The sequence below is a fragment of the Pleurodeles waltl genome, chromosome 6, assembly GCF_031143425.1.
Source record: "Pleurodeles waltl isolate 20211129_DDA chromosome 6, aPleWal1.hap1.20221129, whole genome shotgun sequence".
Taxonomy (NCBI): domain Eukaryota; kingdom Metazoa; phylum Chordata; class Amphibia; order Caudata; family Salamandridae; genus Pleurodeles; species Pleurodeles waltl.
In genome coordinates this window covers 326,925,843-326,953,205 of record NC_090445.1, presented here as the reverse complement: position 1 = coordinate 326,953,205, position 27,363 = coordinate 326,925,843, and the positions used below count along the sequence as shown (strand labels likewise).

General features: G+C 48.7%; 1 protein-coding gene and 1 long non-coding RNA gene across 2 annotated transcripts in view; one reads left to right on the top strand and one right to left on the bottom strand.

The window, feature by feature from the left end:
• The window catches only part of IPO4 (importin 4), a 1,872,953-nt gene that overhangs the window by 617,809 nt on the left and 1,227,781 nt on the right, over nucleotides 1-27,363 (bottom strand). The window lies entirely within an intron of this gene.
• LOC138299687 (uncharacterized) lies at nucleotides 4,717-23,618 on the top strand. The gene is made up of 2 exons (XR_011204810.1): nucleotides 4,717-5,936; nucleotides 22,276-23,618. It is a non-coding gene; the product is annotated as an uncharacterized lncRNA (long non-coding RNA).

The following is a 27,363-nucleotide window of genomic DNA, read 5'->3' as shown; positions in this document are numbered from 1 at the left end:
GTAAAGGCTTGGACACCAAGCACTTCAGGTGGGGTTTTGGGTCAGGAAACTAGGGTCGCTAGGAGCGGGTCTATGGTGGCGGCCGACTGTCCCCTTCACAGGAGCCCCTGTGCTGGGTTTGGACCATGTACCTAGAAGGACGTCTGTTAGGGCCTCATTGAAGGGCAACATCGGCTCTGATGTTGTCACCCCGGTTGAATCACCTCTATCAGGAGATTCGTCCTGACTGGCACTGTAGGCAAGTCTAGGTCCAAACCCTCAGCTGCCCTACGCACCAGCATAGCATAAGCAGCTCCCTCCTCCGTGGCCACATTAGGAGGAGAGAGCATACCAGTATCTGGAGATGTGTCCAGTACACTGGCCTCCCCTAGGTCCCCGTACCAGTCCTGTTCTAGGTAATATTTTAAAGGGTCATCAGACCCCTCCTATTCCTCTCCTGTGCCTGCCTGTTCTGAATGTTCTCAGACAATGATCTGGGCCGAATCAGCGCCGTTGAATTCGGAGTCGGGTCGTACGACGTTGCTCCGGATCATCCAGAATGAGGATGGGGCTATTACTGGTGGACGCCGGTGGTGGAGGAAGCGTCGTCGTACCCGGCGCCGGAAGTGGTCGACGGGCATGGTGAAGTCGAAGTCCGCGTGGACTTCTTCTTGTGCCTCTTACCTGAATGATCAGATGACCTCAAATGCGAGGAAGAGGACTTGGGGCTCCGGGAGCGGTGCTGCGACCTCCTCCTGCTGCGGGTCAGTGACCTCCTTGGAGTCGCGCTGACCAAAGACTGCTGTTGGGCCGCAAGAAGCCTGAGGGATCACTCCCTCAAGGCCTTCGGAGCCATGGCCCGACAGTCAGAGCACGAGGTGGAGTCGTGATCCTTCTCAAGGCACCAAAGGCAAACACAGTGGGGGTCTGTCACCGACATGGTGCGATGACATGTACCACACGGTTTGAACCCAGTCTTTCTCGATTACATGACTTCAAACAGTCAAAAAGATGAAAAAGCCTTGACGTTCGTCAAAGAAAGGGTAGCTCTAATCTGGACCTGCGCTTAACCGGCGTGGAAGGAAAAGAACTGACATACACGCGACCAGGTGGAGACTATATAGACAACCGTGACGTCATAGACAGCTCCAAAGGCGCCATGCGGAGCCGGACAACGCACGCGTATCTGAATGACTCCTCCCGACGGTGCGCACAGGGTACTGCTCAGAAGAAAAGTTTCATATTCGAAGCGGATGCCAGGGAAGTCTAAGGTAAGGAATCTGCAGCTAGAAGTCTCTACGAGATCTTCACAACTCAATAAATCCACACTGATGCTAGTTATGGATTTATTGAAAAATGCACACAGAGGGTATCTTAGAGATGCCCCCTGTATTTTACCCAACCTTTTACTGCAGGGCTGATCAGTCTGTGAAAGCCTGCCACTAACAGACAAGTTTCAGACCCCTTGGGGTGAGAGCCTTTGTGCTCTCTGGGGTAAGAAACAAAGCCTGCTATGGGTGGAGGTGCTTCACATCTGCCTTCTGTTACACTGCCCCACGTTTGGTGGCAGGTCCAGCAGGAAAATTAGTAAACAATAGGAGGAGTGTAAACTCCAGCTGGGATCACTCCCAGGGGGCTCAGAGCAGGGGTGAACACCTCATGGCAAAATCCTCCATCTTGCTTTGGAGGGTCTTAACCAAAAGTGTTGGGAATGTGCCCCCCTCCCCAAAGGGAGACCACACCCTTCCTGTGCCCACCCTCAGGGACAGTAAGGCCTTGGCTACAGCCCTTTGACCCCTGTAACTTCCATAAATATAGTATTTTGCGGCACCCCGAACCTAGCTCTTCGAGCCCTGGCAACCTGAAAATAAGACGAAGGACTGAAGGGCTGCAGCAGCAGAGAAGACTCCACATGAGAAATTACTTGGCCCCTGCCCTATCCCGCCTGTCTGCAGCTTCAAGAATTGTGCTACAAGAAGACCAGGACCAATGACCTCTACAAACCCCAGAGGAGTGCCTGTCTTCCCAAGGACCAAAATCTCCAGAGGACACTGGTGCTGTCCATGAAGAAACCTCCAAAAAGGACTCCGGAGTTACCCCAGATTTGTGAGTCCTGCCATTCTGCACCAGACGGCCACGGCCTGTGTCCAGGTAGCCCACTGGTCCAGACAAGGTCCCCCGGCGATTCCAACCTCGAGTCTACCCTGGGTTGACCAGCACGACGAAGCCTTGAGCGTAAATCTAGAGGACTCCCCTGACCGTGACAGGCTACAGTGAAGATTTCCTGATGCCTAAAGGTACCCCTACACCAGCAGGGCCTGGGCTTGGGAAACTCATCTGATGTTCCAGTAACATCCACTGGGCTCTCTACTTATTTTCCAGCAGTTGGTTTTCTTCAGTCAACTCCCTGGACGACGCCTGAAGCATCTTTGGAACCCCTAGGGTTCCACCATTGAAAAGCACTGGGCATGTAACATTATGTTTGCACCCTGCACCAGGACGCTTCTGTGCCACTGAGGCTGTGTATTTGGTTCTGACCTGTGCCTTCCTCCCCCAGTGCTGATCTAAACACCCCAGGTCTGTGTCCTGAAGTCACAAGTACCGACCTGCAAGCTGGTTCTTTCGGAACACCCCGTCTCCATAGGATTCCACTGGGCGCCAAATACCAACTTTGACTTCTGCACCCGGCCGGCCCCGTGTTGCTGGTGTAGCACCCTTGATGTCCTCTGAAACTTTGCCCTGTGGACACCTTAACCCCGGGAGACTGGGATTGTAAGTTGAGTACTTACCTGAAAATTGTGTAGTTACTTTTCCTCCACTAGGATTGCATTGCTTCCTATGAGAAATTGCACTGTCTACTTTTGAAATTGAAAAGTATCACTTACTTGTAAACTGTTTTACTTGCAAATTCTAAACAAAGTGCATGTGATACATGAAAGTGATTTGTTCTTGAAACTATACTTACTTGCAACAAAGATCCTTTTGGTTCTAGAAATTGAAGTATATTTTTGATACATAAAACATTGGCCTAGAATTAGCCATTGAGAGTGTGCTTCAATTATGCTCAAACACTACCGTCTGATAAGCCTGCTCAACCACACTACCACAAAAGAGAGCATTAGTATTAGCCAATTTAGCCTCTGTAAAGCCTCTGGGGATTCAATGGACTATGCACACTACACCTTACTTTGGTACAGTATGTACAGATACAGCTTCCTACAATGTGTATCTGTCACCAGCAACATGCGGTGATAGGAGTCACACGGCTTGAAAACGGTCTTACGTGACATCCTCAATAGACCAAAAAAGTGTTAAAAAACTTGACAAAATGGTCGAAGTCAGTCAGTCAAACAACTGAGGGTAGCTCTCTCCGGATCTGCGCATAGGCTGGCACGGAAGGAAAAGAACGGACGTCAGCAACCCGGGGTGGCAGCTGCATATGTGCACAACGTCATCACGGCAAGCACGACGCTAACGATGCACGTGGACTCGACGAACGCCACCTGGTGGCACATAAGGCTACTGCTCGAACAAAAATATCCTGATCCAATCTAACACCTGGGGGAAATTCTAAGGTAAGGAATCTGCAACTAGAAGTCTCTATCAGATTGTTTGTTTAATCAAGATGAATAGGGCTCTGAACAAGTGCTAGCAGGCCTGTTCTGGGTAGCCATGAGCTTTACAAGTCCCCCAGGAACTGAATTGAAATTGTGAGTATGCTGGAGCAGCCCATTGAAATGTAATTGGGGCAGGAAACAGGTCTGCCTCACCCATCCTGGCAGGGCGGCCCACACTGCAAACACCTACTCCCCCTTTGCCTCACTGTCTGAGAGGAATACACAAAGGCCAACTGCTAACTATTATCCTATGCGAGAGGTAGGCCCTGCAGTAGTGAAAAACAAATAAAAGTGTTTTCCATTTTTCCAAGTTGAATTGGCAGTGTAAAACTGCACACAACAAGCAACGGCAGGCCTGAGACATGTTTAAAAGTGCCACTTAAGTGGGAGGCAAGTGGTATAGGTCCACCATTATCATTTAATGTACAGACCCTGTGTACATGTAGTACTACTTTACTACAGACTTATAAGTAACCTAAATATGCCAAAAGGGCGTAAAGCAAGTTTACTATGTTTAAAGGAGTGAGCACAAGCACTTTAGAACTGGTAGCAAAACTTCTGGTAGGACTCTCACTAGGTTTGAAGGAGTAATTGTGAGCGCTTTAGCACTTGTTAGCAGTGGTAAAGTGCAGAGAGTCCTAAGGTCAACGAAGACTAATTTTAGCAAACGGAACGGAAGAAGGCAAAACTTTGGGGGTAGACCACATCAAAGACTGTCAGAGCTAACAGCATTGTACAAGAACAATATGACATGATCACCTCACGTTTTTTTACCTTCATTGTCCAGAAATTGATCAGAGGTTTTGCCAATAAAATTAAGGACCTGAATGAAGAGCCCGAAGGGGACCCGATTCAGTGTTCATTATAATTACTACTAGGGTTTAGACCTCGAGGGGCCGGGTCCATTTAAAGTTCTGGTACAGAGGAATGTCCCACCCGAAGACTGACAGGCGGTAAGATGTGGCGATCTCAGAACAGGAGGTAAAAGGCCCTGAGTTAGTTAAATAGTGGCAGTTGGCAGAGCACTGCAGGAGCGGTTCTTCCTGTTATGCAAGTGAAATGCGCGTCGCAGGGCGCCGCCCTTCGCGTTCTGGGACTAGCATTACCCGTCCAACAGGTTACCAATCTGCAATGAAAGAAGAGAATGCAAACACCAACTGCTTCGCAAACAGACCAGAAACAAGCAGCGGCACAGACGGCAGACAACACTAGCAAGAAAGAAAGACGGGTCCCACGGAAGGGGTAGAGACTTGCGCGTAGACTGAGAAACACGGCACTGGAGTTAGACTGGTAAAGGGTGAGAGCGAGCGGCATATTCAGAAACGAACAGATCGCGCATAAGTGCGGAGGGAAAAGAAGCATGGCTTTAAAGATGGGCCATGAAAGAAAAGTCAATGGAATGCCAAAACGTGATTTTGGGATGCAATTTGCTCTTGTCTGACTGAAGAAGAGGACAACGACAGGTGCAACTGGCGTCACCCTGGTGATTGAATGAAAGAGCCGATTGCGAAGGGCCGAAGGCAATGGCGGATAACAGAATAACGATTCCTGATTTAAAACGGCAAGCGCACAAACGCATGGTGTACCAATCGAAATAAAAAGTTACTGTAAAGGACTGTGTGCTGAACGACCACAAGGAACACAGTTCCCTGTGAAGGATCATAAGGCAACACTGAAAAAAGTATAACTTGTGATCTCTGTAAATTACAGTAAATAAATGACCGCAAGGCAAGAAAAACACTTGCGACGCACCGCTGCAAACAAGCGTAGATCCGTACGATCCTGGTAAAGTACTTCAGGCACGCGAGCCCGTTGAGAAGCTTGGGAGGAGTATACGTTCATGGTGGGAAACTAACCTCAAGCATAGAAGCTCATGACGAAGGAGCAGAAGAGTGCGAACACACTGTGAAGGATAACAACTATGTGCACTAATGGCGAAGGAATGCAGGCGTGCGGGGACAGTGCATAAACCTCAAGAGCAAGCAGATGACAAAGCTAATACCTTAGCATCCCAAGCACGAAAACGTATTCTAAACGGCCACACTGTGAAGTACCCAGAGCAAGCGTGTACACCCATGTTGAGTGGCTGCAAGTTCATTGTGGAGGACTAGAGACAAAATAATCCAGTGTGATAAGGGCAAGGTCTTAGTGGAATCAGATCTACAAGCCAGTGTCAGAAGATGTCAACTAAGGCAATGGCATCTCCAGATATGGTGCTCACCACCCAGATCCTGAAGAACATCCTCAACATTCTCTTCCTGCCAGGAGCAGGGCCATGGAAGAACTCTGTGAGCAGCTACTCTATCCTCATTCTTGTCATCACTGACCTTAGCATCACAGGTAAGGCCTACACCAAACAGAATGGCTGGAAGAAAAGGCACTGCTGGGGGGAAGCAAAAGTGTACTGCTGGGGGAAACTTATATGTTGTTAGTGCGGGAAACAACTCAACGCAGTTAGCAATGTTAGGTAAAACTCACAACACACGTCACTGCCTAGGAAAGCTCAAACAGGGGTCATTGCTGGAGAGAGCTCAGCACTGATGGTACTGCAGGAGGAAGATCAAAGGAAGAAAAAATAAACACTGATTGATGGAATACTTTAATTAATATATGCCCCTGGTAGTTAACCAAGGTTACATTTCAGTCCATCTTTTGTTTTGCTTAACATGCTACCTCAGACAGGAACCAGCAATATACACCTCAGCCTTGGTCCTGCTCCAACAGTAACAGTCCTAACAGTACTTCCAGGCCAGGTGCCCTTACAATTGAAGCAAAAGCAACCCCAGCACAGTTCTGGCCTAGCTGGGTCTTATCAACAGGATTCAATTTGAGTTCTCTGGCACAGTGAGCATAAGACTAGACCTGGGCTAAATGTGAATGTTGTCAAAGTAATCAGAGTAATGTTGGTTATTCCATGTTACTCTTTGATGCAAAAAGTACATGACAGTGCCTTTAGGAAGCTGGCCTGGTGTGTGGTGGACACCTATGGTGTTATCACCCTATACCAGGTCCAGGTACCCCCTATTAGTGAAGTGTAGGCAGGGTCTAGGAAGCCAGAGATCTCTAGAGGTAACTGTGGATAAGCAGCCAACACTTAACTAGGAGACATGTAAAGCTTATGCAATACCACTACAATCACACAGCACTTACACATATGAAAGAAGCACACAGTGTTACAAAAAAAAGTACTTTATTAGGGTAACACAAATACTAGAATACTCATTAAGTCCCCCAACTTGAGGTAAGTAAACACTTTTATAAACACATTAGCGATCAGTAAAGCGCATAAAAAGCAATAAGCATTGTCAACAGCAATAGAGAATAGTGAGGTCCCTAAGGGAGAGTCAAACCATATACTAAAAAAGTGGAATGTGAAAGGCAGTCCCCCACCCAAGGAAATGGATTTAGTAGAAGGGAGCTGGAAGAACTAGGAAACCCAAAAGATGGGTGCCAGAGTGACTCCCAGCGACCAGGAGAGCAGAGGTAAGTATCTGATTTTCCCCAAACCCAACAGGAGAACTTAAGAAAAGGATTATGCAAGACCCAAACAAGAGTGGAAGAACCCAGAGGGGGATTATGGCAGAAGAGCATCTGCAAAGGCAGGGGACCATGTCCAGTTTGTGATGGAGTGTCCAGTCATGGCAGGAGCCACTACCCACCCTTCTCTGGATGCAGGACCAGGTCGACAGGGGATGAAGAAGACCAGCAGTGCAGCACAGGAGATGAAGAGGAGTTCCTGGAGCGATGCAGATGGTGTCCCACGTCATCTGTTGGATTGCAGTTAGTCAGTGGTGCTAGAGAACCACCAACAAGCCTTGACAAATGCAAAAGAAGACGATGAGTTGCAAGGCTGAAGAGGACCAGCAAGGCCCAGAGGACTTGATAAAAGGAGGGGAGTTCGGGGTGACCCTTAGCAGTCGGGAGAGTCACAAGAAGAGGAGGCAGCCCCCACATGCAACCCACTGGCAGCAGGCATAGCAGTAACAGTGAGAACCACTCAGCACAACTGAAGAGGAGTCCAATGTCGCTGGAGTAGCGAGAAGGAGATTGTGCTTTGCAGGTAGAAGTGCTGGAGGCCGGGGCCACACAGAGCCTAAAGATCCCTTAGAGGAGGAGCAAATAAGCCTTGGTAGCTGCAAGAGTTGCAGTGCATGGGATACCGTTCTGCAAGGAGAGGCAAGGGCTTACTGTCTCCCAAGTAGGAAAGCCGGCAGAGATGACTAAGAGGACCACTCCAGACCACCACCTGTGATGCAGGATCCTCGCAGTTCCAGAGGAGAGCAGATCTATGCAGCTGGTCGTTGTTGCAGTTGGTGCCTGCAGATGCAGTGGAGTGTCTCCTACTTCAGGTGCAGGCTGAAGACTCGCCGTCCTTAGAGCATGCGCAGCCGGACATTTTTTGCAGTTGGTGGAAGCAGCCAGTGAAATGAAGTAGCACAGCGTACTCGTTGCTGAAGTTGCAGATTGTTGGTTCCTGGAGGGTCCAGTTGAAGTCCCAGTGGCCAGAAGATGAAGTTAACAATGCAGAGGAGTTCTGCTGGAATCTTGCATGCTGTGTCTGAGGACCCACCCAAGAGGGGGACCCTAAATAGCACATCAAGGGGGATTTGTCACCTAGCAGGGTGACCCCCTATCAGGAGGGGGTTGTGATGTCACCTACCTGACCTGGCCACTCAGGTGCTCCCTGAGGCCTCTGCACATCTTGGAATCAAGTTGGCAGAACCACGTGGCCACCTGGAGGAGCTTTGGGCACCACCCCTTGGGTGGTGATGGACAGGGGAGTGGTTACTTCCCTTTCCTTTGTCCAGTTTCGTGCCAGAGCAAGGACCAGAGGTCCCTGGACTGGTGCAAACTGGTTGATGCACGGAGGGCACAAAGCATACCGGTGGCTTGGGGAAGCTACCCCTCCACAAGCCATGTCACATTTATTTCCAAGGAGAGAGGGTGCTGCCTCCCTCTCCTGTAGGAAATACTTTATTCTGCCTTCCACTGCTTGACGGCAGAAACTTGTCTGGAGGGTGGCAGCAGAGTGGGCTGCTTGCAAAACCCTGAGAGACTAGTATGAGCAATATGGGGGGTGGGGGTGGGGGGGTGGGGAAGGGGTCCTCTAAGGAGCCCCAGAGGACATGGAATTATACAACTAATACTGGCAACAATATTGGGGGTATGACTCTGACATGTTTGATACCAAACATGCCCAGGTTCGGAGTTGCCATTAGGTAGCAAGACACACGTAGTGGTGACCTATGTACAGGACACAAGAATAATGGCTTCCCCACACTACGAAGTCCAGTGCAATGGAGCTGGAGTTCATAGGGGAATCTCTGCTCATGCATGAGGGCCCTCACACACAGGTACCTGCACCCTGCCCTATGGTCCAGGAGGGCCTACCACAGGGGTGACTTACAGTGACCTGGTGCAGTGACCTATAGTGAAAAGGGTGCATGCACCTTTTCATTCAAGCTGCAATGGCACGCCTGCAGACACATTTTGCATGGGCTCCCATGGGTGTCACAATACATGCTGCAGCCCATGGGGAATCCCTCCTAGTGCCCCAGTGCCCTGGGTACCTAAGTATCATATACTAAGGAATTATATGGGGGCACCAGTGTGCCAACTGTGGGGTGTGCAAAGTACTAGGCAACCACATTTAGAGGGAGAGAGCACAATCACTGAGGTCCTGGTTTGCAGGATCCAAGTAAAAACAGTCAAAGCATACTGACAGCAGGAAAAAAGTGGGGGTAACCATGCCAAAAAGAGGGTAGTTTCCTACAGTGTATATTGTAATAATTCTGAATAATTAGACAAAAATACTTTCAGAGGAGCACAAGAACAATTAATTTAGTTAGAGCAAGTAGAATAGCTGCTGCTGTCCATGTTGAATTTAACGCTATTTTCTTAACGCAAAAATGCATCCTTGGGTCCATTTTGGTTGCAAAGGTGTATTTTGCGCTAAGAAAATACAGTTAAATGCTGGATTATGCAACTAGCAGAACTCTGTATAATCTTGCATAATTTTGCATTATTACATTACAGCAAACTACACAAGCTATGCCCATCCCTACAAAGGACCCATGTCTGGGCATTTCTCTTGCAATTTGGGGATCTCACTGAAGAAAACAAACAAATGATGCTTCAATCAATCTAAGACACTGATAATTACTTTGGGTCACTTAGCAATCCTTCCTTTTTTGCCTAACATGCAGAATGGGAAAAATCCAGCTGTAAATCAGCCAGGGGTCTTGCCGGAGGGAGATAATCACTTGATGGCACTGCAATCGAAAGGTTGTAGTAGGTTACTGCTGAAGGAAGTTAAATACTGATGGCAGTGCTGAGGGAAGCTCACAGTGGTTTACACTGTGTAGGTAGCTCAAAACACATGGTTCACACTCTGGAGGTAACTCAAAACTTATGGTAAAGCTGTGGAAAGCATACACAACAAACAGGTCATAGGGGAGTGAAAGGGAGGAGCCCACACACACATGCAGGGCAACAGGAATAATGCAACAGGGGACTGCCAACTTATGTGGAAGGGTTGAATAAATGATGCTCAATAACAGGCGAATTTAGTGGTAACGTGGTACATTTTGTGATAATATTCAACATTTTATCATTTCAAACTTAACACGGTATGAGAATTGGCTGCACTTCATAAGTACCAATTTAACACCCACACATAGCAGTAAGCAACAAAAATTTAACCACTCAACCTTTTCAAACAGCCTTCCACTGTGTGGATGTGAGAAAAGGCCTCTTTTCGACACGGTTAGCCCCCACTTTTTACCTGATGTATCATGTATCCTAAAATTGTAGTGCCCATGGCACCTGCTAACCAAATACCCTGGGCCAGAGTTCTTTACCTAAAACTGCTGTGATGTATTAGCACAACTGGATATACCTTTATCTACCACTAAGTCCCTAGTAAAAGGTACTTAGGTACCCAGGCCCCTGACAGCGGCAGCAGCACTGATTGTACCACCCTCTGGGGCCATGCATCCAGATGCCCCCAGCACTGCCATTGCAGGCTGGGTGTCCTGGTGCAAACCTAAAACACAGACTCGAAGTGGCACACTGCCTTTGTGCCCTGTCCAACATACACCATACAACAACAAAGAGGGGTAAGACACTCCTCTGGCAGGCCTTCCAGCCCTAAGGCAGGGTGCACCATAATATATGAAGGGGCACTGCTGCATGAGCAATATGCCCCCACTGTGTCCTTGCCAAACTTGGGACATAGTGAGTGAACAGAGCAGCCATTTTAATACATGGCTGGACACTGATCAGACGCGTTTCCCAGGTACATGATGTTGTAGGAAAGTACCCTCTTTTTGGCATGTTACCCCCAATTTCTGTCTGATGTCAGTGTTGGACTGCGTCACTGGGATCCTGCTGACCAGTATCCCAGTGCATATGCTCGCTCTCCTCTCAAATTTGTCACTGCATACTGGTAACCCAGTATTTCATCCCAAATTGGCATACTGGTGCCCCCTTATAAGTCCCTACTATATAGTGCTTAGGTGCCCAGGGGATTGTTGTTCCAGGGGCTGCAGCATTACTGTTGCCACTCATAGGGAGTCCATGCAAAGGCTGCTGCAGGACTGCCATTGCAGCCTGCATGAAATGGTGCATGCCCCATTTCACAGCCATTTTCACTGCACCAAGTCACTTATAAGTCATCTATATGTCAGGCCTTCCAACTCTGAAGGCTGGGTGCAAAGTACCTGTATGTGAGGGCACCCCTGCACTAGCAGAGGTGTCCCCACATCATCCAGGACCATTTTCCCAGACTTCATGAGTGCGGAGATGCCATTTTACGCGTGCACTGGACACAGGTCAATACCCATGTCCATCTTCACAATGGGAACTTCGAATATGGCAATGTAAGGTGTCTAACACCTGATAATTGTACCCCAATACTGATTCTAGTATTGGTTTTACAATTCCATGCACTATGGGGGCTCCGTAGTGGACTCCCAGAACTGCCACACCAGCCTTCTGAGGTATTCCAGGCAGCCCCAGCTGCTGCCACCTCACAGACAGGTTTCTGCCCTCCTGTTGCTCAAGCAGCTCGAGCCCAGGAAGGCAGAACAAAGCATTACCTTTGGGAGAGGGTTGTTACACCCTCTCCCTTTTGAAATAGGTGCTGCAGGCATGGGAGTGGTAGCCTCCCAGAGCCTCTGGAAATGATTTGAAGGGCACAGATGGTGCTCTCCTTGCATAATCCAGTATACATCAGTTCAGGGACCCCCAGTCCCTATTCTGGCACAAAACTGGACAAAGGAAAGGGGAGTGACCACTCACCTGTCTATCACCACCCCAGGGGTGGTGCTCAGAGTTGATCCAGTGTGTCCATCGGTTTTGCCATCTTGGATTCCAAGGTGGTGGGGCACTCTGTGAGCATCCGAGTGGCCTGCCATTTTGGATTCCAAGGTGGTGGGGCACTCGGGGAGCATCAGAGTGGCCAGTGCCAGCAGGTGACGTCAGAGCCCTCCCTGATCGGTGCTTACCTGTGTAGCTAGCCAGTTCCCTTTTCATGGATATTTAGGGTCTTTCTCCTCGGTGTTTCCTCAAATTCGTATTGCAAGATTCCAGCAGGAATCCACTGCATTCTTTACTTCACCTTCTTACCAAAGAAACTGCATCTGGACCCTCCAGGAACATTACAAACTGTAACAAAGAAGCAAAGATGACTTCTGCAACATTGTATCTTCAGCTACTGCCAGCAACTGCTTCCAGGTCGTGCATCCTTAGACTGCCTGTCTTCAACCTGCAGCAGAAGAACGAAGGAATCTCCCTTGGAGTGAAGGAGTCACTTCCCTGCTTCAGCAGGCACCCCCCTGCTGCCACTACCGGTGGCGTGTGTCCCCTCTCCTGACGAAGTGCTTGGATTTAGCAACACAGGTGGTGGACTGATGTTGTCCTGATGGTCCTAAGCTCCAGCTGTTCAACTTTGGTGGAGGTAAGAGCTTGCCTCCCCACGCAAGACAGTACCCCTGTGATTTACAGTTGTCAAGGTTTGTGTGCGACCTTCCATGTAGTTCTTTGAACACAGCACAGCTCCGGCCCCCAGCACTCCTTCCTACGATGCACAGCTTTCTGAGTGGTTCTCCAGCGGCGGGATCCCTTTGTGTCGTGCTGTGTGGGCCTCCATTTGCACCTTCTTTGTCCCCATGCTGTAGGACTACTGTGTGCACTGCCTAGTCTTTTGAGGGCTCTCTGAGTTCCTGAGTGCCCTTGTTTCTCCCCCTCCTGGGTAGACACCACCAGATCTCTCCTGGTCCCAGGCAGCACCATTTTCCGCTAACCGCAAGCTTTGCGTGTGCCAAGGCTTGTTGGCGGAATCCAGCGACACAAACCAGACTGCAATCATCCATCCGCGTGGGACATCATTTGCACTAACCAGGAACCCGCATCCATTTTCTTGGATGCAGTACTGACTGCTGTTCTTCACCAGTGGTGGTTCTTTTGCACCTTCATCCGGGTTAGCAGGGGCTCCTGTTCTCCCTGGACTTTTCTGTGCTTCTTGGATTTGGTCCCCTTCTTCCGCAGGTCTTTAGGTCCAGGAATCCATTGTTGGTGTCTTGCAGTCTCTTCTGGTTCTTGCATTATCTTATATCACATGTTCTTGTGTGTTCTCAGAAACTTACTGTGATTAACTCCTGATTTCCTGGGCTCTGGGGTGGGTTCTATTACTTACTTACCCTTGGTGTTTCTTAACACACCCAGCGCCCCTCTACACACTACACTTACTTGGTGGGAAAACAACTTTTGCATTCCACGTCCCCCCTAGGTCCACTGCTATCTATTGGGATTATCACTATTTTCACAGTTTTTTAAAACAGTTTTTACAGCTATTACTGCATTCTAGTGTATATACTGTGCTTATTACTAAATTCCATAAAGTACCTTTATTTTTGAGACAGTATTGTTTTTCATGTGTGTGTGTACTGTTTGACTACAGTGGTATTGCATGAGCTATGCCTGTCTCCTAGATAAGCCTTGGCTGCTCAGCTACAGCTACCCCTAGACAATCTGGCTTATAGACACTAACTACATTTCACTAATAAGGGATACCTGGACCTGGTACAAGGTGTAAGTACCTTTGGTACCCACTACAAACCAAGTCAGCCTCCTACAGATGGGTACTCTGAACCCTGGGTTGCTTGGTATCAAACAACTCAGAATGATAAATCCAAACTGGTACCAGTATTGGATTTATACCTAAATGTACCTGGTTCTAGCCAGCCTGCCACCTCCAGACACCCAATCTACAAACCTTGGGGAGAGAGTTCTGTCTCTCTGGTTTTTAGAACAAAGTTCTTCTTGGGTGGAGGCGCCAACACCCTCTCCCTCAGGAATGTGCACTGCCCTGGCAGCAAGCTTCAAAGGACTAACCACCTTTGAAACTCGCCCCCCAGGCCTGCTGCTAGAAGCAGGTGGCAACCGCCATGCAAACCACCACTTTTGGCAGAAGCAATGGCGGGAAACTCAAACAAAGAGTAGGAGGAGTGGCCCCCACCTGGCATACACCACCCCTAAGGTGTTGCCTGCGAGGTGGACAATCCATTTTGTTTTCCTCCATCTTGACTAGAAGGAAAACAGGGAATCAGGGATAGGGAAGTGACCCTTCCCACAGTAAGTGATCACTTTAGTGGGTGTAGCCACCCAAAGGTAGGTGGACCCATTGGTCACTACCAGGTTGCCCCTAAAACACCCACTCAATACAGTATTTAGTGGACATTCCTAGACCAGGAAATCAGATTCGACTGACAAAAGAAGACCAGCACCAAGAAGATCCAAAGCACGAGAACTGTAGACCTGCTGTACCCAAGAAAAGGCGCCAAACCTTGCCTGATGCACCCAGGACCAGATAATCACTGCTGAGGCGATACAATGGTAGTGTGCATGTGTTTGGTGAGGGATCTCTTAGGGTGGCATAATACATGCAGTAGCCCTTAGGGACCCTCTCTGTCCACAAGGCCCTTGGTACCACTGGTACCTTTTACAAGGAACTTAGCGGAGTGCCAGAAGTGTGCCAACTGTGGAAGCAATGTACAATTTACTTACCTTCAGTAACAAAATATCTGGTAGAGACATGTTTTAATTGCAGATTCCTTACCGTAGAATTTTTCCCCGGGCGTCAGACTGGATCCAGAGATTTTTCTTCTAGCAATACCCTTGCGTGTCGGTAGGTGGCGTTGGTCGATTCTGCAGGCGTCGTGGTCGCCGTGATGATATCGAGAGTAGTACATAGACGCCGCCCTCGCGCAGTGACGTCAGTTTCTTTTAACGACTTTCCACGCCAGAGCGCAGAGCCGCTAAGAACACTGAGATTGGTGCGCCAGAGCTAAGGACCTAAAAGGGGGAGTCCCTGTCCCTAGAAATCAGTTCGCAGGCGGGGAGGATGGGTGGGCGGTAAGGAATCTGCAACTAGAATATGTCTCTACCAGATATTTTGTTACCGAAGGTAAGTAACTTGTACATCTGATAGAGACTTCTAGTTGCAGATTCCTTACCTTAGAATAGATACCCAAGCAATGTCATCCTTGGAGGTTGGCTGTGAACCAAGATCATACTAGAAAGTCCTGCAGGACCTAACAACCAAAGTAGCCGTCTCAACAGACCTGACTATCCAGGCAGTAATGCTTAGCAAACATGTGCAGGGATGCCCAGGTAGCTGCCTGACAGATATCCAGGACAGGAACTCCGCGTACTAACGCAGTGGAAGCAGCAGTTGCTCTGGTGCAATGAGCATGCAAGCCTTCAGGAGGTTGCTTTTTAGCCAAAGTGTAGCACATTTTGATGCAAAAAAGCACCCATCGATAGATGGTACGCTTTTGCACCGCCTTCCCTTTTTTCGCAACCACATAGCCAACGAAGAGTTGATCATCCACCCGGAAATCTTTAGTACGATTGAGGTAGAACGCCAATGCTCTTTTTGGATCCAGACGGTGGAGTCTCTCCTCCTCATGGGACGGATGTGGGGTTGCGTAGAAGGTAGGCTAAGTGATGGACTGGCCTACATGAAATGGTGTAACCACCTTAGGAAGGAAGGAAGCTCTAGTACGTAACACTACTTTGTCAGGATGTACAGACAATTATGGAGGTTTTGAGGAAAGGGCCTATAGCTCACTCGCCCTGCGAGTACAGGTGATAGCGACCAGAAAGACAGTTTTGAAGGTAAGAAGCCGCATGGGACAATTATGCATTGGCTCAAAGGGGGTACACATCAAATAAGTAAGTACAAGATTAAGGTCCCACTGAAGCATGATAAATGGAGTGGGAGGAAATAAGTGGGTGAGCCCTTTTAGGAACCTACTCACAATAGGAGATTTGAAGAGAGAGGGCTGATCACGTAGCCTAAGAAAGGCGGAAATGGCAGATAAATACCCTTTAAGGGTGCCCAAAGCAGAGTCCTGCTGGGCTAAAGAAAGAATGAACAGGAGATCCTCTGACAGAGGGGCAGAAAGGGGTATCAACAGATTTATTGGTACACCATGCCACAAATTTATTCCAACGACATGCATATACAGTTTGTCGATGGATGCCTGGCTGTCAAGATAACATTGCAGACTTCGGGTGCAAGGGCAAAACCATCAACTGTTGCCGCTCAATCTCCACGCATGAAGGCGGAGGTTGGACAGGTTCGGGTGAAGAACTGTTCCCAAGTGCTACGACAGACAATCCGCCCAAAGAGGCAGTCTGAGTGGAGGATTGATGCCCTGATGTTCCAGCCATGTCCAGAGGCATAGTGCCTCCTGACAGAGTCCAGGACCCTACTCTGCCCTGTTTGTTGGAGTGCCACATGGTGGCTGTATTGTCCGTGAACACCTGCACTACTTTCCCTTTGAGAGAGGGAAGAAATGCTTTCAACGCAAGCCTGATCTCCTGGAGCTCCAGCAGATTTATATGGAGTCCGGACTCCGCCTGGTGACTGTAGGCCTCTGATCTCTGCCTCTCCCATGTGGCCGCCCCAACCGAGAAGGGAAGCATCTGTCACTATAGATAGATCTGGTTGGGGAAGGGAGAGTGATCTGCCGTAGACCCAATTTGGATTCGGAAGCCACCACTGCAGGTCTTTCGCAGTTCCCTCCGAAATGTGGACCAGGTCGGATAGATTCCCCTGACGCTGCGCCCACTGGAACTTCAGGTCCCACTGCAGAGCCCGCATATGCCATCTGGCATGTGTGACTAGCAGGATGCAGGAGGCCATGAGGCCCAGCAGCCTCAGAGTCAATCGCACCGAAACCCAAGACCAAGGCCGAAAGATTGGAATCACAGCCTGAATGTCTTGGACTCGTTTGTCGGGAGGATAAGCCCGATATTGCACTGTGTCCAGAACTGCCCCGATAAAAGGGAGCAACTGAGAGGGAGTCAGGTGTGACTTCGGTACGTTGATAGTGAACCCCAGCATGTGCAGGAGGTTCGCTGTAGTCTGAAGGTGGGAGACGACTTTCTGGGGCGAGTCCGCCTTCAACAGCCAGTCATCGAGGTAGGGGGAAGACTAAGACCCCTAACCTGCGCAGATAAGCTGCTACCACAGCCATAACTTTCGTGAACACCGAGGGGCGCTGGTAAGGCCGAAGCGGAGCACGGTAAACTAAAAGTGCTCATGACCTACCATGAATCGTAGGTAACGTCTGTGGGCAGGCAGAATGGGAATATGGAAAAAAGCGTCCTGCAAGTCCAACGCTACCATCCAGTCTCCTGGGTCTAAGGCAGACAGAACCTGACCCAGGGTGAGCATTTTGAATTTCTCATTCTTGAGGAAGTAGTTCAGGTCCCGAAGGTCTAGGATAGGAGAAAAGCCCTTGTCCTTCTTTGGTATCAGAAAGTAGCAGCAATAACAACCACAACCTACTTCTGGCACAGAGACGTTTTCTATAGCTCCCTTGACCAGGAGAGCTGCGACTTCCTGGCGGAGAAGCGCCAAATGATCCTCTGAAAGGTGATGGAAGGATGGTGGCATGTGTGGTGGAGCAGATTCGAAAGGGAGGGAGAAGCCCTTCCGAATGATTTGCAAAACCAACCCGTTTGGGTTATATGTTCACAGTGGGGCAGGTGATGGCGAATCCTGCCACCAACTGGGTGGGAGGTAGCTCTTCTCTGGATCAGCATGTGGCGTGGAAAGAAAAGAACTGACGTCACTGCGCGAGGGAGGCATCTATGTACTACTCCCGACATCATCATGGCGACCATGACGCCTGCGGAGACACGCAAGAGTATTGTTTGAAGAAAAATCTCCAGATCCAGTCTGACGCCTGCGGGAAAATTCTAAGGTAAGGAATCTGCAACTAGAAGTCTCTATCAGATAGTACAGTCTAGAGAAAGAACACAGGTGCTGGGGCTGGGGCCTGGCTATCACACACTTAGATAAGTTAGCATCACATATCAGGAAACATTGGGGGGGGTGGTGTAACCATGCCAAAAGGGGCACTTTTCTACAGCGCTCACTGGGACTTCAGGTCCCAATGCAGAGCCCACATATGCCAACAGGCATGCGTTATCAGGAGAATGCAGTAGGCCATAGTGCCCAGGAGCCCCAGAGTCAGACTCACTGAAATCCAGGATAGAGGCTCAGTTGTCAAAATCCAAGCCTGAATATCATGGACTCGCAGCTCGAGAACTGTGCCAGATTAACTCAGATTAAAGGGAGCATCTCAGAAGGATTTGGGTGTAACTTCTGCAATTTGACAGTAAACTCCAGCGCCAGCAGAAGGTCTGTAGTGGTCTAGAGGTGAGAAACATCTGTCTAGGGTAAGCCGCTTTCAACAGCCATTTGTCAAGGTAGGGAAAGACTGGAACCCCTGACTTCCGCATATATGCTGCTACCACCTTAGTAAATACTGATCATGGGCATCTTGAAATTCTCATTCTTAAGTAAGAAGTTGTGTGGGCGCAGGTCTAAAACAGGACAGAGGCCTCCGTCCTTGCTGGGCACCGGAAAGGCAGGAATAGGAACTATGTCCTACTTCTGACGCCAGCACCCTCTCAAAGGCTCCCTTGGCCAGCGAGCAGGGGAGGGGTGAGTGGGGGCCTGGGTAGTCCTCTAGTCATTTGTCCCATGAGCTTTGTGTAAGCAGAGTCCAGGGCCGCAAAAGGAATGAGAAGCCTATTGGCCTTGGTGGCTGGGCGGGAATGGACACCCTCGCAACCCCTACTGTAACCAAGGAAGGGGTGAAAGTAAGCATGGGGTTGTGGCGGGGCCATGAGAAGATCCAGCAACTGAGCAGTGGCCCGCCTATCCTTAACAGTGCTCCAGAGCGGAATCTGCCTTATTGCATAAGAGGCAGGTGCAATCGAAGAGCATGCCCATAAGGAATGCCCAGACATCCGCCAAGAAGCCAAAGATCTCAGCCAGGTGTGGCATCTGACTGGCAATGATGACGCAGTCACAATAGTCTGGGTCAGGATGCTCAGGTCTCCTCCAAGACTTAAGTTTGGGCAGCACTTGCCCAACCGAATCCTAAACTGTGTGGGTCTATCAGCCCAAGAGCTTTTCACTGATGCCAGTGTAAGGCTGGCAGAAGAGAACATCCTCTTGCCCAAGTTATTCAGACACTTGGATTCTGTGAGGAAATGGGTGTAATCATATGGTGTAGTTGTGCAACCCCGCGGTGTAATACATTTACCTACTCCTTTAGGACCAGTAGGTTTTATTTGATATTCTGTTTGGCAGCGGGTCTCAACGAACAATGCACCTATCCCTATCACCTATTATCATAAAGGTGAAACAACAACTTTTTTTTGGAACCTGCCGCCAAGGTACCAACCCCGAAGGGATCATAAAAGTAAAATATTTTGATAGTGCACCACTAGTTACAATGTATCATAAAAGTCCAGAAATCAACTTGGTTATCATGTTGGGCTTAATGCAACGCACTGTTTGATACTTTATAGTATCAACTTTAGTAGCCCAAGTCAAAAGTTAGAAAGGACGAGATGCCAGCTTGTAACTCTGCGCTCGCCTACTAGCCTTTTTACACAGTAAAAACAAACATTGCTGGTTTTTACTTTTTTACTGTTGAAACATGCAAAAGTACATGTTCCACTTTCAAATATACAACACCCTGCCGCATAGCTAGTTAGGCCTGCCTTAGGGTGACTTACATATACTAAAAACAGAAGATTAGGGCCTTGCCAACTTACAGGCCCTGAGCATCTTATGCTAAGGACTTACCAGTAAGTAAGCTTATGTCAAATAAGTATAAGCCAATCAAACATACACATTTTAAGGTAAGGGCACTGGCGCTGATGTCTGGTTAGCAGGCTCAGAGCACTTTCAGAGTTGAAAAATGAGCAGCATCACTCCACAACTGTGGGGGAGACCATGCCAAAAAAAACATTTTGTTAAATATTCCCTATCTTGAGGTGAGGCAGGGAACAAACCACAGTTTACTTTGGGGGTGGAGGCCTGGAGAACCAGGCTCTCCAGATGGGGTTCTGGGTGAGGAAAGCTTGGACCCCAGGAGTGGGGCAGTGGCGGGGGTAATTATCCTCTACACAGGAGACCCTGTGCAGGGCTTGTGAGGGCTTCAATAAAAGGGAGGAGAGGATCTGGGGGGACAACTCCTAGTTGAGCAACCTCTGTCAAGACATTTGTCTTGACTGCCGCTCAGTGTAGCGTAAAGTCTAGGACCTCAGCCACCCTTCCTCATCCCCCATGGCAAAGGAAAACCCTTTCTTCATAGCCACACTAAGAGGAGAGACTAAGCTAGTGTCTGCAGCGGTGTCCAGATTAATGGCATCCACCACCTCCTCATATCAGTCATTCTTGGGTTCTTCTGAGGAGTTCTAGTAGCTATAAGGATCCTCAGATCCCCCCAATCATGCTCCTCGCAGGCCCTGTCGAAAAAGAAGGCACTAGCTCCGACTCAGAAGGACAAGTTCCGGCTGGTGCTGGCTCCATATCAGGGTTGGATCTGATGATAGGGTCAGCAACACCGTGGGGTATCAGCGGCATTAGGAACATCATCAATAGAACAGGCTCCATGGAAGGTTCCAGTCTTGCAACCAGAGCTGGTCTAGATCTAGCACCAGATCCAAGGGGCCCGAATGGAGCCAAGGGTGGATCCACTGGCGGAAATCCAATAGGGGCACCTGCCAAACCACTGGGGCCAGAAGGCACAGCCTCATAAAATTCCCTTAGTTGTGCGGGGGACACTCTAGCTCCAGGAAGTTCAGAGAGGTTCAAAGCAGACTCGGCGACATGCCCCGCGACTGACTCGTGGGAATGGGGCCTAGAGTGGTGATGTGGTTCTTGCACTTCATCCAATGACTTGGACTAGCCCGGTGAAGTTCAAGAACACTTTGACTTCTTGGATGTTATATATGTTTTTCTTGATGACAAGTGCTTGGAACAGCTCTGTGAACGGGCCCGGGACTTTCCTTGTAACTGGGATGTGGCAGTTGACTGGCACTGGGCAACCAGGAGCTTCAGGGACTGCTCTTGCGGCAGAGTAGTGCCCTGCGATAACAGTTTATAGTCACAGAAGTGCCAGCTGGGATGGATCTGTTTGCTCATCCCTGAAGTAAAATGTGTCATTCTCAAAGTGGACTTGCTTATCAACAGCAGTGAGACATAATAACAAAAACAGTTGTTGTTGAGCTGCAGAGACTGGAAACCTGTCACTCATTGTGATATTTCTTTTGCTGTGGCAAAGACAGCTCTGAGAGCAAGCACTGGGTGACACAACTAAGAATAAGGGTAACATAAGCTAATGGTCAGTATAGCTGAGAAAACTAGTAAATTGGTAACTGTAGTGATGGGTAAAACACCATTGAGCGAATATGTTAAGAGCCACCGCAGGGCTCTCTGTTTTGATGGGGGTATAACTTGTGCTTCTCTCACGAATGACAACAGGTATCCCCAGAGGTCACTCACTGCCAAGTGAAATAGAGAAAGGGGTGCACATTTCAATCAACACTACTAAACACACATTCATACACACACACACACACACCAGTAAGCAAAGTGCACAGGGGTCGCCTAAATGATAGACTTTCACTCGTCAACATGTCGGATGTCTACTGCTGCTGACAGGTTTCTTTTTTGCAACATCTGATATTCAGAGTAGATATGTCCTTGAGATGCGTCTCACATTTACAATATAGTTCAGATAGCCATGGCTTTTTTCATTAAAAAATAAAGCAGTTCTCTCCTTGTAGGTCAGTTCAGTGCCTCACTTTCAGGGAGGTCACAACTACTTTGGTGACTCCTCCGATTCTGAGACTTGAACCAAGCCTTCTGGAAAGGGTATAACGAAAGAGCTCAAGTCCAGGTGCAGCAGAGCCATTGATATTCGTGCTGGTATTCAGACACCCCTGTGAGGAAACAAACACTTCTGGAGGTAGATCAAGCCTTAGTGTGAAAGGAATACCCGGTTACAGTTGAATCCTGCAGTGGGACAGGATATGGGGTGGTTACCAATGAAAGGGAGGTTTGCCAAAGACACCTGACAATGCAGTGAGGTAGAAGAGCTAGTTCACAAAGCTGTAAAGAAACTGGCACTAAAGAGATAGTGACACTGCTCTGGGGAAGCAGACCCGAAAAAGGCAAGCTGATACTTCTGTTAAAAGAAAAAAAAAAAAAAAAAGGAGGGGTGGGTGAAGATTTATTTGCAGTAGGAGTGACATTTCCATTAAGGCATGCATAATGATACCGCTTCTTTTTCTGCAGTGTTCATTGCTGGAATGCGGCTGAGCGCATGGCCCCTCGCCATTGGCTTGGAAGTTGTCTCATATCGTTTCCTCATCTTCCAAAGCAGGACCTATAATGCTATGCTGATGCTGCTTCCAGGCTTGATCTTGAGTGACTGTCTGCTGCCGGCCCGCCAAGCCCACCACTTACTAATATGTCCTCTATTTACTCTACTGTGCTGGGTGCTGGGAGCATCTAATGGCATTTGTGGTGCTCTACAAGACTGGAAACATTTGGACTTTGAGGCCCCGTTCTTCTCTGTACAGGACTACGCCCTGCCTTGGATAAGTCTTTTGCTCTCTGCAAGCTATGTCTGTGCCTTGCTGGCCCCTAACACAGAAAGATTCAGCTCCCTAGAATCCTGGGACGATTTTGACAGCTGCTCAACCCCACGACGGGCACTTTCGACTGCAGTATGGTCATTAGCAACCATCTACCTTGCATGGCAGTCAACTTTTTTTGGATTAAACACTATGCTGATACTCAGTTTGGAAACACTCAGCACTGTGGCCCGCCAGGTAACTTCGAAATTCTGGAGTTCAGATGAAATCTCAAAATCCTCAGCAAAAGTGTTGGTGGTAAGGGTGCTCTGAAGGCATGAACAATAGTCAGTCAAGTGGCCATCAACTGACAGAAAAATCATATGTGCTCAGAACTGATATAACAATATCCTGGGGATAAGACTGGTAACAAGCCCTGCCCACTCTGCAGCCAAAGAGTGTGTGAAGGTGGCTTAAAGCTTTGGAAGATTACACCGCTCTGACAGGAATCCTCAACATGGAATACCATTTCTTAGGAGTGTTAACTGAAAAGGATGCAACCCTCATAGTGTCCTAGTGTGTGACATAACAAGGACAATCCTTGTAAGGAAGGGTATACAAAAAAGCAGTCATGTTTTCCGATAGGCAGTAATGGCTCATGTGACACAGCCAAGCGGATGCACTGTGCACACAGAAACCCAAGGAACCATTGAGCAATGAGAGGAACTCAGGCTCTGTTCCATGCAGAAAAACAAATGTGCCATATTACCACTCTTCTATTGCAATACAGATGAGATTTGCTCCTCCAGGAATCTACAATGCAGGGGACATTGCTCAGAACAGAGGCAGCTATGGCAATTAACTAAGTGTTCTTTTTAAAAATAATTACTCCCAAAAATGTGAGAAACGTAAGAGGTGGAAGACAGTTTCTATACGTTTGTATTTAATGGAAAATATACCAATTAATGCAAGTTGGTTTTGAGAGACCTTCATACAGTGCATGAATTCTGCTCTCCAACCTGTACTTGTGACTTCTAACATTAAAATATTTAATTGTTTCTATTTATGCTTTATAATTGCAAACAATACAAATGGTTGACTGGTTTAAGGAAAATTGGCTTGCCTACAACAGTTCTAATGAAGAACTGCTCTGCACAGTTCTCACACAAGCTTTCCTCCTAGGATCCAAACTAAAAGCAAAACTTTCAAAACAGCATTGTGAAGTCATCAGCACTACGTAGCATTGTTTGCCATCAGGAATGGAGTCACACAAATCCAAAGAAAGGGATGAAGCTGCTCTATTAATGGGGCCTAAACACTGGTGATGTCAGTTACCTATTTTAACATTTTTATAGACACCTTGTAGGAAGCTGGGTCTCCATATGGTGCACTAAAAAGAAGTATACTGCAGAGGGTCCAGTGGATCCTCGCCTGGTTTACAGGGGCAAACGTAGATAATACTAACACTCTCTTTTGTGGTAGTGTGGATGAGCAGTTAGGCTTATCAGAGGGCAGTGCTAAGCATTTGCTGTATTCACAGAGGCAATACATGAGACACACACTCAAAGAATAAATCAGAGACCAAATTTGAACAAAAAAAAACAACACTTGTTATATAGGTTTTGAAAGCAAGAACTTCGTTCACAAGTAAGAAGTATTTTTGTTATCAACTTTCACAGGTAAATAAAACCTTCAAACCTGTGCGCCTTTATGCACAATGGAGTCCAATGGAAGGAAAAATGAGTGTTGCCAAAAGAATAGTTACAATCGGTTTGAGGGGGTCACTTTCTGGGTTTGGATTTGTGGTGGGCCAAGGTCCAAAGTAACACCAGCAGTTCTTTGGGAGGCGCCCAGATGTCACAGGGAGCAGGGTGCTGGGCGCGCTAGGTGAAGGGGGGGGGGGGGGGGGGGCAACTGGAAATAGGGTGCACAGAGGGACTTGGGGACTAGTTTGAGAGCTCTCAAACAGGGGCTTGGGTCGCAAGGGGTCTTAGATTAAGGGGGCACCGCCTGTTCCTCGGTAACCGGACTGGGCGGCTCAAGTGCAGAGTGGTTAAGGTGGCTGGGCTGGTACGCAAAGATGCTCCTCGCGGTTAGGGGCGACAGCTGACAGAGGCAAAATCAGGACTTCTGGGCCACTCACTAAGGGGATCTCGGTGGTGCTGACATCCCTCAAAGGCTGATCATTCTGGATTCCCACTCCATCAGGACTGTACTCTTACTGTTGGTGCTCATTGCTGGTGTCCAGTACCCCAGGGTTAGTGCTGCACGGCTCTTGCTGGGTCATGGTGTCTTCACACTTGGTGGGGAGACAGATCTGGTTCTGAAGAGCACGAGTACCTTCTGATCGTCTACAGCATCCGTCGGGCTGGGGAGCTGCATGGCAGTGGATCAGACTCTGCTTGTTGGTACCTGCGGTCTGCAGGGAAGTAGCTCCTCTACTTCAAAGGAGACTGACATCCATTTTCAAGGTGCTGGGCTACCTGAGACTTTGGTGGTTCTCCAGTTTGCAGGATGAGTCACTCTGTTGCGACTGACGGCAGAATTGCAAGTAGGCAGGGTTTCACACCGAAAGCTCTCAGATCTACTGCTTTTCTCGCCAGGCAGTGACTCTTTTTTGTCCTCCTTCTCTTGATCCATTGAATCGGAGTTCTTGGGTGCCACCTACTCAATTTAGGAGTGTTAAGGAAAGCGTCAGGTAGCAGCCAATGGGTTGCCTACCTTTAGTGTGATTACACCCTCTATAAGACCACTTCAGGTGGGAAGTGGGCATAACCCATATGCTAGAATGTTTATTCCGTCCAAAACAAGATGGAGGAATCCAAAAGGTGGTGTCCACATCAGCTAGTCCACCTTACGGGTGGGACTGGCATGATGTGGGCATGTCTAGTAATCTTATTAATTTTCCCCACCTGACTTGCTGGCAAGAATTGTGGTCAGGACAGTGGGGATGGTCATCTTCACGATCTGGAGAGACCTGAGTTGCATAACAAAAGCAGCTGGGCCTTTGAAGATTCCCGCCCTGGAATACACATCCTGCATGGAGGAGGTGTCAACACCTCCACTCAGAGCAGGTTTTGTTCCTGGTCTCTGAAAGCATGGGTTCTCACCTCAGGAGGTCAGAAACATGTCTATGGTGGCTGAACTGGTTGAGACCAGTCAATCAACACACTAGCAGTCGGCAGGTTTTTCACAGGTCTTCTCTAAGGTATGCTCCGGATGCATGCATAAATAAATCCATCACTGGATTTTTCAACTTTCATTTGCATCAACCATCTGAGAGGCCTGTGGTCAGTTTGAATAAGAAGTGACTGTCAAACAAGTATGGCCTCACCTTCTTCAGGGACCAGATCACAGCAAAGGCTTACCAATCAATGGCACTCCAACACTGCTCTAGGGGGAGTAACCTTCTGCTAATGAAAAAAACAGGTTAGTCCTGGCAATCATCACTGATTTGTGATAGGACCGCTCCTATCTGGAGTACAGAATGCAGGTTTTAATTTTGCTCCAAGTACCGAGATATTTGGCTGCCCCCAACCTGGCAATTAATTCATCAGCCCTAGGAATTGGGTGTGCATCACTTTTGGTTACAGCATTGAGGTCCCTACAGTCCACACAAATCCTCAATTCTTTATTTCCACCCTGGCTATGAGGTTTGGGGACTAAGCCAACTGGGCTGGCCCAAGGGCTCTCAAAGTGCTCAATGACTCCCAATTCCAGCACCTGCCATACTTCAGCTTTGATGCTCTCTCTGACATTATCAGGCTGTCTGCAGATTTTACTTTTGACAGGTAGGCTGTCCCTAGTGGCCACATCATGTGTGCACCAGTTGGCCCGACAAGGGGTTGAAGAGAAGAGCTCAGCATACCGATGCAGGACTTGCCTGCAATCAGCCTGCTGTTGGTGAGTGAAGGTATCAGAAAAGACCACTCCTTCAACTGATCCATCTTTAGGGTGTGGTGGAGAGGAGGTCAGGAAAAGGGTCACTCTCTGCTTCCTGACCGTCATAAGTGACAATAAGCATGTGATGCAGAGCCAGTGCTGCGGCTGCAGCGAGAGCGGACGGAGCCTGCAATTGCATCACGCTGGTGGTTATTGTGCTGGTGGAGCAGGCTGACGGATCTGCTATCCGGGCATGGCCGCACATGGAATTCGGATTGTGCCATGACGGGGTCCTTGCTGCCTACGACCTGGACAAGGAGAGAGACTGTAGGAGCATGGGACACTGAATCCTTGCTGGCAGCCATCAGGCTCTAACACTGAGCACAAGAATTGCAGTTTTTTAAGCTCTACATGTTGGAGGTCCTGTGGTAGGAAGCCGGGACCGCGGCTGTAGAGGAGCCAGCAGGCGCGGACAGGAAAACGCGGCACTTCCCCCGCAGCGAGTGTACGGGAACTCCAGAGGCCCAATTGAGGGTCAGCGGCCTGGCAGGAGCTGGAGACCAGGGGGTCAGGGGCCAGGGTCGGCGGGAAAAGCAGGGAAAGCCATCGGAGAAGCCATCTGACCACACCACTCCAGAACTGGAATCGAGCTATACCCGCGGCACCACAGTAGGACTTGAAGTGTCCTTAGTTGTTGACTGACGATTACCGGGGTTGTTGATGCCGATGCAGCCAAAGTAGTGGCGGAGGTGTCACCAAGCAAGGTTTGAGCGTGGCCTGGCAGCTGGAGATCTTGTGAGGCCCCGTGGAGTGGGTGACCTTTGACTTTGCCTTTGTTTTTATTTTAATTTTTTACTTTTGAGTAAAGCCTCTTTGTGCCTCTCTGTGCCCCTGCACCCCACTCCAGCACCCCCCTAAACAGCGG